The following is a 13,456-nucleotide window of genomic DNA, read 5'->3' as shown; positions in this document are numbered from 1 at the left end:
TTAAGAAATTCTAGAAAAGTAAAAATGTTCCTTCTAACCCAACTATTTTTGTGAAAGGGTTAAACCATGCTGGGTTGGATGAATCACAAGTTAAAATCAAGATTGCTGGGAGAAATATCAACCTCTGATACGCAGAGATACCACTCTAACGGCAGAAAGTAAAGAGGAACTAAAGAGCCTCTTGATGAGGGTGATAGAGGAGAGTGAAAAACCTGGCTTGAAACTCAACATTCAAAAAACTAAGACCATGGCATCCGGTTCCCCCACTTCATGGCAAATAGATGGGGAAGTGGAAACAGTGACAGGTTTTATTTTCTTGGCCTCCAAAATCACTGCAGATGGAAACTGCAGCCATGAAATTAAAAGATACTGGCTTCTTGGAAGAAAAACTATGGCAAACCTAGACAGTGTATCAAAAAGCAGAGACATTACTTTGCTGACAAAGGTCTGTATAGCCAAAGTTATGTTTTTTCCAGCAGTCATGTACAGATGTGAAAGTTGGACCATAGAGAAGGCTGAGTGCCAAAGAATGGATGTTTTCACACTGTGGTGCTGGAGAAGACTCTTGAGAACCCTTTGGATTGCAAGAAGATCAAACCAGTCAATCCTAAAGGAAATCAATCTTGAATATTCATTGGAAGGACTGATGCTGAAGCTCCAATACTTTGGCCACCTGATTCGAAGAGACGACTCATTGGAAAAGACCCTGATGCTGGGAAAGATTGAGGGCAAGAGAAGCGGACAACAGAGGATGAGATGGTTAGATGGCATCACTGACTCAATGGACATGAATTTGAGCAAACTCCAGGAGATTGTGAAGGACAGGGAAGCCTGGTATGCTGTAGTCCATGGGGTCGCAAAGAGTCAGACATGACTTAGCTATTGAACAACAACAAAACTGAGTCTGGAGATGGAGGCTGACCAATGCAGGGTCACCCATCTCTCTGGGCATTGAGGATGGGGCCCTTCCAGCATCTGATCACCACAGTTGTTACCTCAAACCAGAGATCTGGAGCCCTAGTTCTCAAGAGGGGGAAACATGACTTTTCTAAAGAAGGAAATTAACTCATTCAATCTTTCAGCAAATATTTGGCCTTCCCTGATGTCTGGCTTTTTCTAGAGAATATAGCAAAGAGCAAAACATGCAAAGACCTGGCTCTCAGGGAGCTTTTGTCTGACTGGGTACCAATTCTGCAAAAGAAGTTCATCAGACGTTCAACACACTTACTTTAAATCAAAGTGACTTTTAGAAGATAATCGTACATGGTCACTGCAGTTGAAGACTGACAAAGATCTTAATATTTTCTCCAACATTAGATCATGGCTTCAGAAACAAACAAAACCAGAAAAGTCATGGTAATTGAGAATGAAACATACTCAGTAACACAGATCAGTAATCATGGAAGATCCAAGAACTTAAGTTCTAGACACGCCCCTGCAGAGAGGAGGCAGGGTCATCACATGTTCTCATGGAACACACATTTTGCAGGCAAAAAAAAAAAAAAAAAAAAAAAAAAATGCTTGTCCAGAATGGAACCAAAGAATCCTGAGCTAGTCTCTCTTTCCCTTCCCTTATTTTCCATATCATATTACAAAGCAAACAGAAAATAACTGGATCTCTCAGAGGAGAAAATATTTATTTTGCTCTAGGCAAATATCATGAAAAACCACAGCTACCTAACCTCACAAGATGTCATTTCTTTCTTTGGACACAGAACCATGTATATCTCTCTGATGAGCACACAAGTCTATGATAAGGTCATTTGCATAGAAGGTAATCATTTCTGTGAAAGAAATGATTATTTCTCTTCAAAAAAAAAAGGAAAAAAAAGTATTCAAAAGACTGAATTGTTCACATATATAGAGTGTGCCTGACTGAGACCTCGGTAGGTGCATGTGATGACTTTCTTGGGTTCTGGGGCACTCTGGCCTTTTCCTCCATAAAAGAGAGTATTAAAAATTGCATTTTATGATTCCATTGGTATAAAGAAAAATATAATCCAGCTTGAGTTTGTTATTATATATTCCAGCCTTCCTTGGTAGCTTAGATGGTAAAAAAATCCACCAGCAATGTAGGAGACCAGGGTTTTATCCTTGAGTTGGGAAGATCCCCTGGAGAAGGGAATGGCAACCCAACCCAGTATTCTTGCCTGGGAAATCCAATGGACAAAGGAGCCTGGCAGGCTATTTTATTCATCTGGGGGGAAAGAATTAAAATTAAAACATTTTCATGGGCCACTAAAAGTAGCATGGCCCCAGGCATGATATCTGTGTGTAATAGATACGTCAACTCTGTACCTCAGACTCTTGATTTTTAAACTACTCAGAATTCTAATCACACATTAGACAAAAAAAAAAAAAAAAAAAAACTCCTTTCTTGCTAGGAATGAAAACTTTCTTGCCAGGATTGAAGATCTGTGGTAAGAAAACCATTGTTTTACCAGCTAACAAAACACCAATGAACTCTAAACTCCAACACACACAAGGACATCTTTATTCCATTAAAATATCGTTTGTCTTTGTAATAATTTGAGTACCTCAAGAAGCATAATGCAGTGTATTAAATATTCATGATTCCAATAAAGCATGATCATTTTGCTGGCTAAAGGCAAACTCTAACCCCTTGCTGCACTTACGCTTTAATTTTATTTTTTATTTTACTGTTTGGTTACAAAAAAAAAGGCCTGGTGTAAAATTGAAAGTATAAAAGAAAAAAATAATCCAGAGTAAAAATGATAATGCTACACTTATCAGGACTGGGTGTCTTTACATATTTCTTTCATTCTAGTAATTATTTAATATGGAAGTGAATAATGTCAATTCAACATTTCAAGTCTTGAAAATAGCTTATAATGTGGTCTGACTGTGATAAATTAAAGGACTTAGAAAAGTCCTTTCCTTTCCCTTTTACCATTCAGTGTGGTTTTCAAGTACTACTGCTGCTGCTGCTAAGTCGCTTCAGTCGTGTCTGACTCTGTGTGACCCCATAGACGGCAGCCCACCAGGCTCCCCCGTCCCTGGGATTCTCCAGGCAAGAACACTGGAGTGGGTTGCCACTGCCACCACAAAATTAGATTGAGATTTTAAATCTTAAAAAAAGAGAGAAACTTAAAAAGAACAGGAAGAACTTTTCTGTCCAATGAAAAGCATTTAAAATGCTACCTAAAGAGTGACTCATTAACAGTAGAGAGCCAATGGGAAGAAATGACTCCAATTTGGGTCACACTATGGTTTACTTTTCCTGAGTCCATTTTTATTCTTCACTTATGTACTTTGAAATATGAATTTTCTTTTGTATCTCATCCTTTGGTTATAGTTGTTATTCCATCTTACAAAACAGTTTAAAAAGAAAAACAAGAAAAATTTTGCTCACAGAGGGTACTTATAGGAAAATACCTAACAAACTCAAGAATTTATTAATCTTTTAGTGCATTTCATACTCAAGTGGCAAAAAAATGAAAACAGCTTACTTTTATGGTTGAAGCCTTTCCAATGTCTTCATCCACTAACTCTTCACATCTGTCTCCACCTGGAGGAGAAATGCAAAGATAAATTGCTTTTTACTTAAATGTTACTTTTCCAGAATGATTTCAGTGGAATATTGAAGAAACATCTGGGTCAATTTTAAGTGGCAAAAGGAAGACTGGATTTAAGAAAAAAACACACATAATTTTCCTAGGAAAATGCCACATCTATGGGCTTCCCAGTTGGTGCAGTGGTTAAAAAAAAAAAAAAAATTCTACCAATGCAGGAGACGCAGGAGATGTCGGTTGGATCCTGGGTTGGGAAGATCCCAGGGGAGGAAATGGCAATCTGTTTAAGTATTCTTGCCTGGGAAATCCCATGGATTGACAGAGGAGCCTAGTGAGCTACAGTCCATGGGACTGCAAAGAGCTCGACATGACTGAGCACAGCACAGCATGCTACTGGTCTATAATGGACCTATAGCAATAATCAACAATTTAGTTTTAAAAAAACCCAGAGTGTGTGGTATTAGATAGGCACTGATGTCCAGTCCTTAATTTTTCCTTTCCCTTGAAATACTCAGAAAATTTTTAAAAAGACTAGAATTTACAATAGCAATAAAAACTAAATTCATTGACTTGCCAGAAGTAAGAAGCATTTCCCATACCAGGAAGAGAGATGAAACTCCAAGAAGCAGAAGGAGAATGGATGATTTCACTCAGTCTCAATTCAGTAAGATAATATTCTCAGCCTCAATAAGATCTCTTATCTCTGAAACCCAAGTCCTCCACAGGATGGGAACCACTTCCTAAGGACCATGGTCACTCTATCCCTGAGTTCCTCTCTATGGCTGTAACCAATCATTCCTCTGTTTCCATCTTTGCAAAGTACCTGGGTAGGAAAGGAGAAGTTCATGGGGTGATGCTTAAATGGGATAAAATTGGGGATTGCTTTTCTTTCTTCTGGTCACTATTTTTGAAAAGAAAGAACCACAGATAAACAAAATGTGCCTATAAGTGTATCAGGTAGGTATCATCATGAACAAAAGCTACTTGAAAATATTTCCAGTTGACTGAGGGATGGTATGTGAACCATGAACTTCCAGATGTTCAAGCTGGATTTAGAAAAGGCAGAAGAACCAGAGATCAAATTGCCAACATCCACTGGATCATCGAAAAAGCAGAGAGCTCCAGAAAAATATCTACTTCTGTTTTATTGACTATGCCAAAGCCTTTGACTGTGTGGATCACAGCAAACTGTGGAAAATTCTTCAATAGATGGAAATACCAGACCACCTGACTTGCCTCCTGAGAAATCTGTATTCAGGTCAAGAAACAACAGTTAGAACTGGACATGGAACAAAAGACTGGTTCCAAATAGGGAAAGGAATATGTCAAGGCTGCAGACTGTCACCCTGCTTATTTAACTTATATGCAGAGTACATCATGAGAAATGCTGGACTGGATGAAGCACAAGCTGGAATCACGACTGCTGGGAGAAATATCAATAACATCAGATATGCAGATGACATCACCTTTATGGCAGAAAGTGAAGAAGAACTAAAGAGCCTCTTGATAAAAGTGAAAGAGGAAAGTGAAAAAATTGACTTAAAACTCAACATTCAGAAAACTAAGATCATGGCATCTGGTCCCATCACTTCATGGGAAATAGATGGGGAAACAATGGAAACAGTGACAGACTTTATTTTGTGGGGGCTCCAAAATCACTGCAGATGGTGACTGCAGCCATGAAATTAAAAGACGTTTGCTCCTTGGAAGGAAATTTATGACCAACCTAGATAGCATATTAAAAAGCAGAGGCATGATTTTGCCAACAAAGGTCCATTTAGTCAAAACTATGGTTTTTCCAGTGGTCATGTATGGATGTGAGAGTTGGACTGTGAAGAAAGCTGAGTGCCAAAGAATTGATGCTTTTGAACTGTGCCGTTGGAGAAGACTCTTGAGAGTCCCTTGGACAGCAAGGAGATCCAACCAGTCCATCCTAAAGGAAATCAGTCCTGATTATTCATTGGAAGGACTGATGCTGAAACTGAAACTCCAATACTTGGGCCACCTGATGCAAAGAACTGACTCACTAGAAAAGATCCTGATGCTGGGAAAGATCGAAGGTGGGAGGAGAAGGGGATGTCAGAGGATGAGATGGTTGGATGGCATCACTGGCTCAATGGACATGAGTTTGAGTAAGCTCCGGAGTTGGTGATGGACAGGGAAGCCTGGGGTGTTGCGGTCTATGGGGTCGCAAAGAGTCTGACACAACTGAGGGACTGAACTGAACTGAGGAATGAATCCAAACAAAAGAGTGAAAAAGTAGTCATGTACTAGCACTGGCGATAAGCATTAAAAGCAGTAAACAGGGAAGAAAGTATGCTAATTACTGTAAAAAACAGTCCAAACAGAGTACAAACTTCAAATTTTTGAGAAAATGTCTAATAAAAACGTTACTATAATAATTAAGCTCATCAAAGTCTGAAATTCTGGGTCAGTCAATTTTCAATTTTTAAAAAAAATTTTTGCATTATGGCACGTGGGATCTTAGTTCCCCAACCAGGGATTGAACCCACTCCCTCTGCATTGGAAGGCAGATTCTTAACCACGGTACCATCAGGGAAGTCCCTGAAATTCTAGATCATATTATGAAAAATGGGGAAATGAGTGGGGATAAATGGTAAAAGTAAGTTAATTTCATTTAATATGAAGAATAAGAAATGGAATTTTATTTGTGACACTAGTAACTTTATTTTTTCCTAAACTGGAGAGAACAAAGAAGCAAACTACATATTCAATGTTAAATTCAAAAATAGCAATAAATGTAGTATAGGAAAGGCAGAACAAAATGCAGGAATTTGTGATTTTGATATTTAAAAAACAGTCACTGGTTCAATATAGAATGAAATACCTCATAGACAGATTTCAGGCAAATCTAGTCTTAAAACCCAACGTGAAACTTGAATTATTAGAATATATCACAGACATGGGACAGATGATAAACTTAAGAATGCCATATAAAAGGATCCTTGTGAATAAATTTGAACATTTCAGTGGAAATAGTTTTATAAGGTGCTATTTAATTATTAAAAACTGAACTAAAAACATAAAAGCTGAAAAGCTAAGAAATATAGCTTACTTCAAGGATTAGACAATTCCCAGGCTATATAAAAAAGTTTCAGGATATACGACAAATGAGACTCCAGGTTGTTTGGTGAAGCTTATCAGATAACCTAACCTGATAAAACACAAAAAAGGAAAAAAGCAAGAGGCTTGTTTGACTTAGGTAAATAAGATGGAAGAATGTTAAATAAAGTGCTCAGAATAGTCTATTCCTAGTATATTAAAATAATAACAATATAAACTGGATTTATTCTATAAATATTACATAAATAAATCTCTTATGCTCTATCAATAGGTCAAATCAACACATACTCCTAGTTTCAAAGATGACAAAACAGCACTTATACCTGATAATCTCTCAGTAGTCTAGAAACAGATCACCTACTGTGATTTTTAAAAAGATCTATAACCAACAGACAACATTCGCTATAAAGTCAGGAATAAAATAAAAAGATGCTCACATAGCATTAGTGAAAGGAAATTAAAAGACCAAATACCACCATCAGCAGATGAAAGGCTGATAACAAGAAAAATATCTTTTAAAAATGCCCTGTTGGATATAATAAAGGTGGCATCAGTTGGTTTGAAATACATAAAAAGCAATGTTTTCTGTCCAGTGATAGCAATGGCCAGTCACAAACAAATGAAAACAGATAATTTAAAAACAGATCATATTCAAAAAAATTATGCTTAAAGAACCTATATAGAAAATGTTTAAGGAAATCCTCAGGACAATGGTTTCCTCATGAGAAAAGTTGAGTAGTATAAATGTACTTTTTTAGAAAAAGAATAAAAGGCATGAAATTCAACATGAGGTAAACTAATGAGTTTCTATCTTTGGCCTGTAGAAGGTGAAGTACCATTATGGAATATGAGAATGGCAAGAGCCTTTAACAATCAGTGAAGCTTATTTATAGATGAATACTTAAGGATCTCAGAGGCTCTTCTATAAATTCACAATAGAACTTTTAGAAAAAAGAAACACATTAAGAATATTTGATTATCCGGCCTTAAATGCAAAATGCACTGATAGATCGTACCCATGGCATTAAATACAAATAGAATTTCATATAAAGACATCTCAACACTTTACTAGGCTTTTAAAAGTTGGGGAAATGTTATAAATAGCCATTGATGTTCTATTTCTGAAAAGAAAATCCTAATTGCATTTCACTGTGATAAAACAGGCCATATTTTATTGCTTTTGGCCAAAGAACAATGCGAAACTTGGTTTATAGTCAGGAGTACATGCAAGGTGATGTTTAAAATAAGTTCTATATGCAAGCCACAACTAATGTGAGTTTGATTCTAAAAATAAATAAAATGTCAGGGTTGGATTCATAAAAAGGAGACAGAAGTCCAATATGTCACCAGAGCATTTTAGTTATAGTGTCTAAAACAAGCTTATCTTTCATTTTAGACAACAGGTGAGGAGAGAAACTGAAAGCCAGGTGTTTCTGAAACACCTATGGGATCAGTTCTAGTTATTTTAGAATGAATGTTAATGAAAATTATCCACAAAAGGGACCACGCTTACTCTTTATATTAGGACAAAGTTAAGGCCTGTTAGCTTTGGAGGAGAATATTGAGGTAACAGGTAAAAGCAGATTTAATGGTCTAAGTTAGGCATGGTTTAAACAAGAAATGATTTACAGTCATGTCCAATAAAAATACTTCTCCTTATGATAATGACTGTGCAAATACCCAAAGCATAGACATTTTCCCTAAAATGTCAGCTATTTGGTCCATGGAATTTTCCAGGCAAGAGTACTGGAGTGGATTGCCATTTCCTTTTCCAGGGGATCTTCCCAACCCAGGGATTGAACCCAGGTCTCCTGCATTGCAGGCAGATGCTTTACCTTCTGAACCACCAGGGAAGCCCATTTGAAATACAGGAGCCCCAAAGATCTGCTCATAAGTGAAAGTTGCTTGTCATGTCTGACTCTTTGCGACTGCATGGACTATACAGTCCATGGAATTCTCTAAGCCTGAATGCTGGAGTGGGTAGCCGTTCCCTTCTCCAAGGGATCTTCCCAACCCAGAGATCAAACCCAGATCTCCCACATTGCAGATGGATTCTTTACCAGCTGAGCCAACAGGGAAGCCCCTGATCATAAGCATGAAATCTTTATTTCTTGAGTTAAACACACAAACTTCACAGAAGAAACAGAGGGTCAAAATCCACTTAAGAGGCTCCCAGAAATCATAAAACTTTAGGCCAGTGCAATTAACATACTCAAAAGTAATCAGGCCAACAAAGGACAACTTTCCTGCCCTAAATATCTAGAAAGTATTGCTTAGATAAGTAACACAGACAAAACTGATAAAGCTGACAAAACCAAAGAGAGTAGTTTTGAGGGGATACAATTTGATCTTGTAAATCCAAAAAGAATCTCTATATTCAGACCGGAGTCCAGCCTCTGCCCCACACCTGCCATGATGGGGGGCCACTTCACATCCATACATTCTGATTTCAAAAGGCAGGTAACTTGGGACTCAGGTCCACCGCAACATAAAAACCACTTTCTCCCTTCCACTTGCCCTTCTTTGAGCCACCTCATTTCCTTTGTAGAGAATAAGCAAGTCACAATAGCGAAATATAAACCTTAAATTGGCTGCTGAAAGGGGGCGGAATAATACCGTCTATTGTTTTAGAAGCTCAACATCCATCTACCCTCCTTCTGGCAACCATTAATATTTTCCTCTCCTTTGTCTTACTCTCAGCCCAGGTGCTCTGAATGATATCAATTAGGCTAAACATTCATAGTATCTCCTCTCCCGGATTACTGTGATTGGTGCAGAGATAGGCTTGTGGCCCAAGTCACACCAATCAGGACCAATGAGACCTAATTGGGGGTATTTTGTTAAAATTACTAGCGAAGCAGAACTTTTCTTGCTCCTGCTAGACATGAACAAGAGAGGATTTAGAGGCCCAAGATGATGTAGCCGTCCTGCAAACACATAAGGGCTGAAAATGAGCCAACAGCCCATTCTGATCAATTCTGTGGGCTTCTGAACTATAAAACAGACTTATACATGCTTCAAGGTGACTTGCTTTTTCCAACTCGACAGTATGTGAGACTCCTGCATGTGGCTTTGCAGTGTTACGTCTGTGCTGAGAGACAGTATTTCTTTGAATGTCATCGGACGCTTCGTGGTATATTTATATGCTCTACTGTCGCACCTTTAGGCTTTCTGTTTTTCTTCTCTATTACAAGCAGTGCTGTACATAGCTCTGTATTCATGCTTCTACATTGTATTTATCTGAATCGGAACTGTTGGGTTGTTCACCATACACATGTTGAGCTTTACTGAGTGATGCCAATTTTTTTTTTCAAGAGAAATTGTACCAATTGAAACTCCACCCACGGGACAGGCATGCCTCATTTTACTGTGCTCTGCTTCATTGCATCTTGGGCACATGGCATCTTCTTTTTTTTCCAATTGAAGGTTTGTGGTATCAAACTGTCAAATAACGGTTAGCATTTTTGTGTTGTCAAATAATGGTTAGCGATTTTTAGCAATACAGTATTTTTAACTTAAGGTATATACATTGTTTTTCAGGCATAATGCTATCTATGTACTCAATAGGCCACAGTGTAGTATAAGCATAACTTTTATATGCACTGGGACACCAATTTGTGTGACTTGATTTATTGTGATACTAGAGTTATTGCCATGCTCTGGAAGGGAACCTGCAACATCTCTGACATATGTCTTTATATGAGTTCCTTTCACTCCATATTATGGCCAACATCTGATACTATAAAATGTTAATTACAGTTATTCCAATGGGTGAGAAATGTCTTATTTAAATGTTTTAGAATAAGGGTGTTAAGCAATCACAGAAATGTTTCATCCAAGCAGGTAATTATTTAAGTACCTCAGACTCAATTTTTATTTATCCATTCAACAAGTATTCAGGATCTATTATGCAGAGACACACATTTCTATTCTCATAGAGACCTCCAAAGACAGACACTCCGCAGCTTTCCTTGCAAACTCAAGTCAATTTCTATTTCTAATTTGATATCTCCAATTGGCCCCTTCATGTTTCTTAAGAGGTCCAGTAGGTCTCAATCACTTAAAAAAACCACACCACCCTAGAATTTGGAAGTGGAAACTATGCAGAATAGTTGCACATCTTTCAATAACTATTTGTTTTTGGTTTCTTAGCCAGTAAATATATTCATTTTAACCAAGTTTGATTAACTTATATTGTAAACGTCTGATGTGTGCCAGGCACTGTGTCAGGCATGGAGGTTACAAAGTGAGTAAAGCAAAGTCTCCAAACATCTCATATTACAAAATGGGTGTATTCTTGGGAAAACTACATACATAAAGCAATTCTTAATAAGTTGAATTGCTTTCAGTGGCATTTCAATGGATACATTGAAACGAAACTGTCAAAGGGAAGGTTCTATCCACTCAATTCTGATGCTATACACCAGGTTTGCAGGACTCTGCCTGGAGAATCCCAGGGACGGTGAGCTGCCGTCCATGGGGTCGCACAGAGTCGGACACGACTGAAGTGACTTAGCAGTAGCAGTAGCAGCAGGACACATCAGGCACTGCATACTGCACATAAAGAAGACTGATGAAATGACAAGTTCCATCTTCAGTTTGCATCAATTCCTGGGTTCCAAAAGATCATACACCAATTGTGTGATAAAAGCTCTTTATACATTATTAAGAAATGCTAGGCTTTATTTAACGGTAAGTTGGCTATGAATGTTTTAGAAAGGAAGTTTAAAGCAACTAGATGACAAACTCTGCACACCAGATTCTGATGACCCAGAGTTCAGATTCTGTCATTTCCTGTTTATACAAACAGACTAAGAGCTGGCTTAATGACTTGACAAAGAATCCTTAATTCTAACACTGAATTGGAGATTAGGAGTTCGATGATTCCTTCCTCACATTCCCCTTATGTCCCTCTCTTTATCATTCTCGGGGCAAAGTGGACCTCTTCATTAAAAAAGCTGGCCAAACAGAACTGGAGATTACAACACTATTTTCCTTTACTTTTCAGTGTTGGAGGGGATACTGGGCCAGAAGGTAAAATGGAGGAATGTTTCTTAAATGAATGAGCTTCATTCAAGTGGTATTAAAGGTACCAAGATTACAAAGGAAATTACTGAGCCTCTACCCAAGAAAGCAGGCTTTGAAGTCAACAGATTGGATGGTAGCTATACTCCAAGTGCTGTAATACAGTTATCCACACTTTTCTAATTCACTTGCTGCTCATCCAAGCAACCTGTGTTACTCTTTATTTATTTATTTTTTTGGTTGTGTCGAGTCTCAGTTGCGAGTCTCAGTTGCAGCACACAAGATCTTTGTTGCATCATGCAGATCTTTTGTTGTGGCACGCGAGCTCTCTAGTTGCAGTGGGCTTAGTTGCTCTGTGGCATGTGGGATCTTAGTGCCTCGACCAGGGATTGAACCTGAATCTCCTGCTTTGCAAGACAGATTCTTAACCACTGGACCACCAGGGAAGTCCTCTGTGTTACTCTTTAAATGACCCGAAGGCACCCAACATCTGAGTACCAAGGATGCACCCCCTAGTCAGGGAACTCAGCCAGGACTAGGACAGACCTCTTTCTTACCCTCAGGGAATCTCCAGCCAGTGGGCTAGGCTATCAGAGTTAGCTAACAATAACGCCCAGGGCAGCATGCTACCTGATGTATTCTTGAGAGCATAAAAAGAATACAATTCTAAAATTAAAATGTGGGGCTTAATAGTACCTAGTGGAGGAATATTATTATGAGTAAGATAAGACTTTCCAAAGATCCTCAAGTCTAGACAGAAGGATGGAAGATGACTATGAAAGTTAATAATGTTTTGGCAGATTCTATACTTAATAAAATGGAGGAAACTGTAGAAATGGACAAGCATTTCTAAGCAGAAACATTTTATAAGCAACACCTTTTAAAGATTAGAGGAATATAGTTTAGAGTCCAAGAGCTTCTTTCAACCTAGACCAGTAACTTTACGTGATTCAGAATGTGTTAGCAGGAACAAAAATACACAATGTTAGTTTACACAGGAAAATCCCCTAAAATGAACAGAATTCATATGGCTGTGGTTTTTAAAGTTGGACTGGCTCAAAAGTAAAATAGATTTTGGTACAGGGAGACCAAAGATATCATGTTTCTTTTTTATACTAGCTATTTAATAAACTAATATTTTGGGAGATAGCTTTAGAAATTTGAATTTGTGGTTGCCGGTTTATTTAATGGTGAGTACTGTAAAACACTTCTGTAAAAACACTGCTTTTATTCAAGCAACATATGGAAAAAACTGTTACATCACTTTAGAATGTTATACTTAGAAAGGTAATTTCCTTTCACTGAAGGCCTTTTTTTCCCCCAACCTTTCCACATCAGTCAAGAAAAACAGTCTTTGACATACCAGTTTTTTAAAAAAAATGAACTACCAAATATATCGCAGAGTTTTTATTTAACATTCATCTTGAGAATATCTCAATAGGCTTTCAGCTTCAAGGAAATCTGAATATAGAAGGCAGACTTCCAATAAAATATTTTATAGTTCCTAACAAACAGTGATTTATTCATCTACACGTTCCCCACCATTACAGCAACCAGTACTTCCTGGAAATCTTTGGTTTTGCTAATGTGGACTCCTTTTACTTCTAAAAAGAGGGGAGATGCTAAAACTGAGTTATGTAGCCCATGAGGAAACTTGGAGGGTAATAACTGACACATGGAAAGAAACCATGTCATTTTACATCTGTACTTGAGAAGTCTTTTTCTTTCGATTAAATTTGTTATTAGCATACCTAGTCTGTGCTTCGGAGAAGGCAATGGCAAGCCCCTCCAGTACTCTTGCCTAGAAAATCCCA

The 13,456-nt window shown here is 37.9% G+C and overlaps 1 protein-coding gene across 3 annotated transcripts in view; it reads right to left on the bottom strand.

Annotated features, from left to right (window-relative positions):
- Positions 1-13,456, bottom strand: part of PLEKHG1 (pleckstrin homology and RhoGEF domain containing G1) — a 249,046-nt gene that overhangs the window by 180,715 nt on the left and 54,875 nt on the right. For 2 of the 3 annotated variants that reach the window (XM_070376859.1, XM_070376858.1), the window contains exon 2: positions 3,471-3,529. The exons of the other annotated variant lie outside the window; for it this stretch is intronic. The gene's annotated coding sequence lies outside the window, so the exon portion shown is untranslated. The remainder of the gene's footprint in view (positions 1-3,470; positions 3,530-13,456) is intronic. 3 annotated transcript variants of the gene reach the window in all.

Source organism: Bos mutus, chromosome 9 (assembly GCF_027580195.1).
Source record: "Bos mutus isolate GX-2022 chromosome 9, NWIPB_WYAK_1.1, whole genome shotgun sequence".
Lineage (NCBI taxonomy): Eukaryota > Metazoa > Chordata > Mammalia > Artiodactyla > Bovidae > Bos > Bos mutus.
Note: the sequence above shows the minus strand (reverse complement) of the source record. Positions and strands in the feature narration are given on the sequence as shown.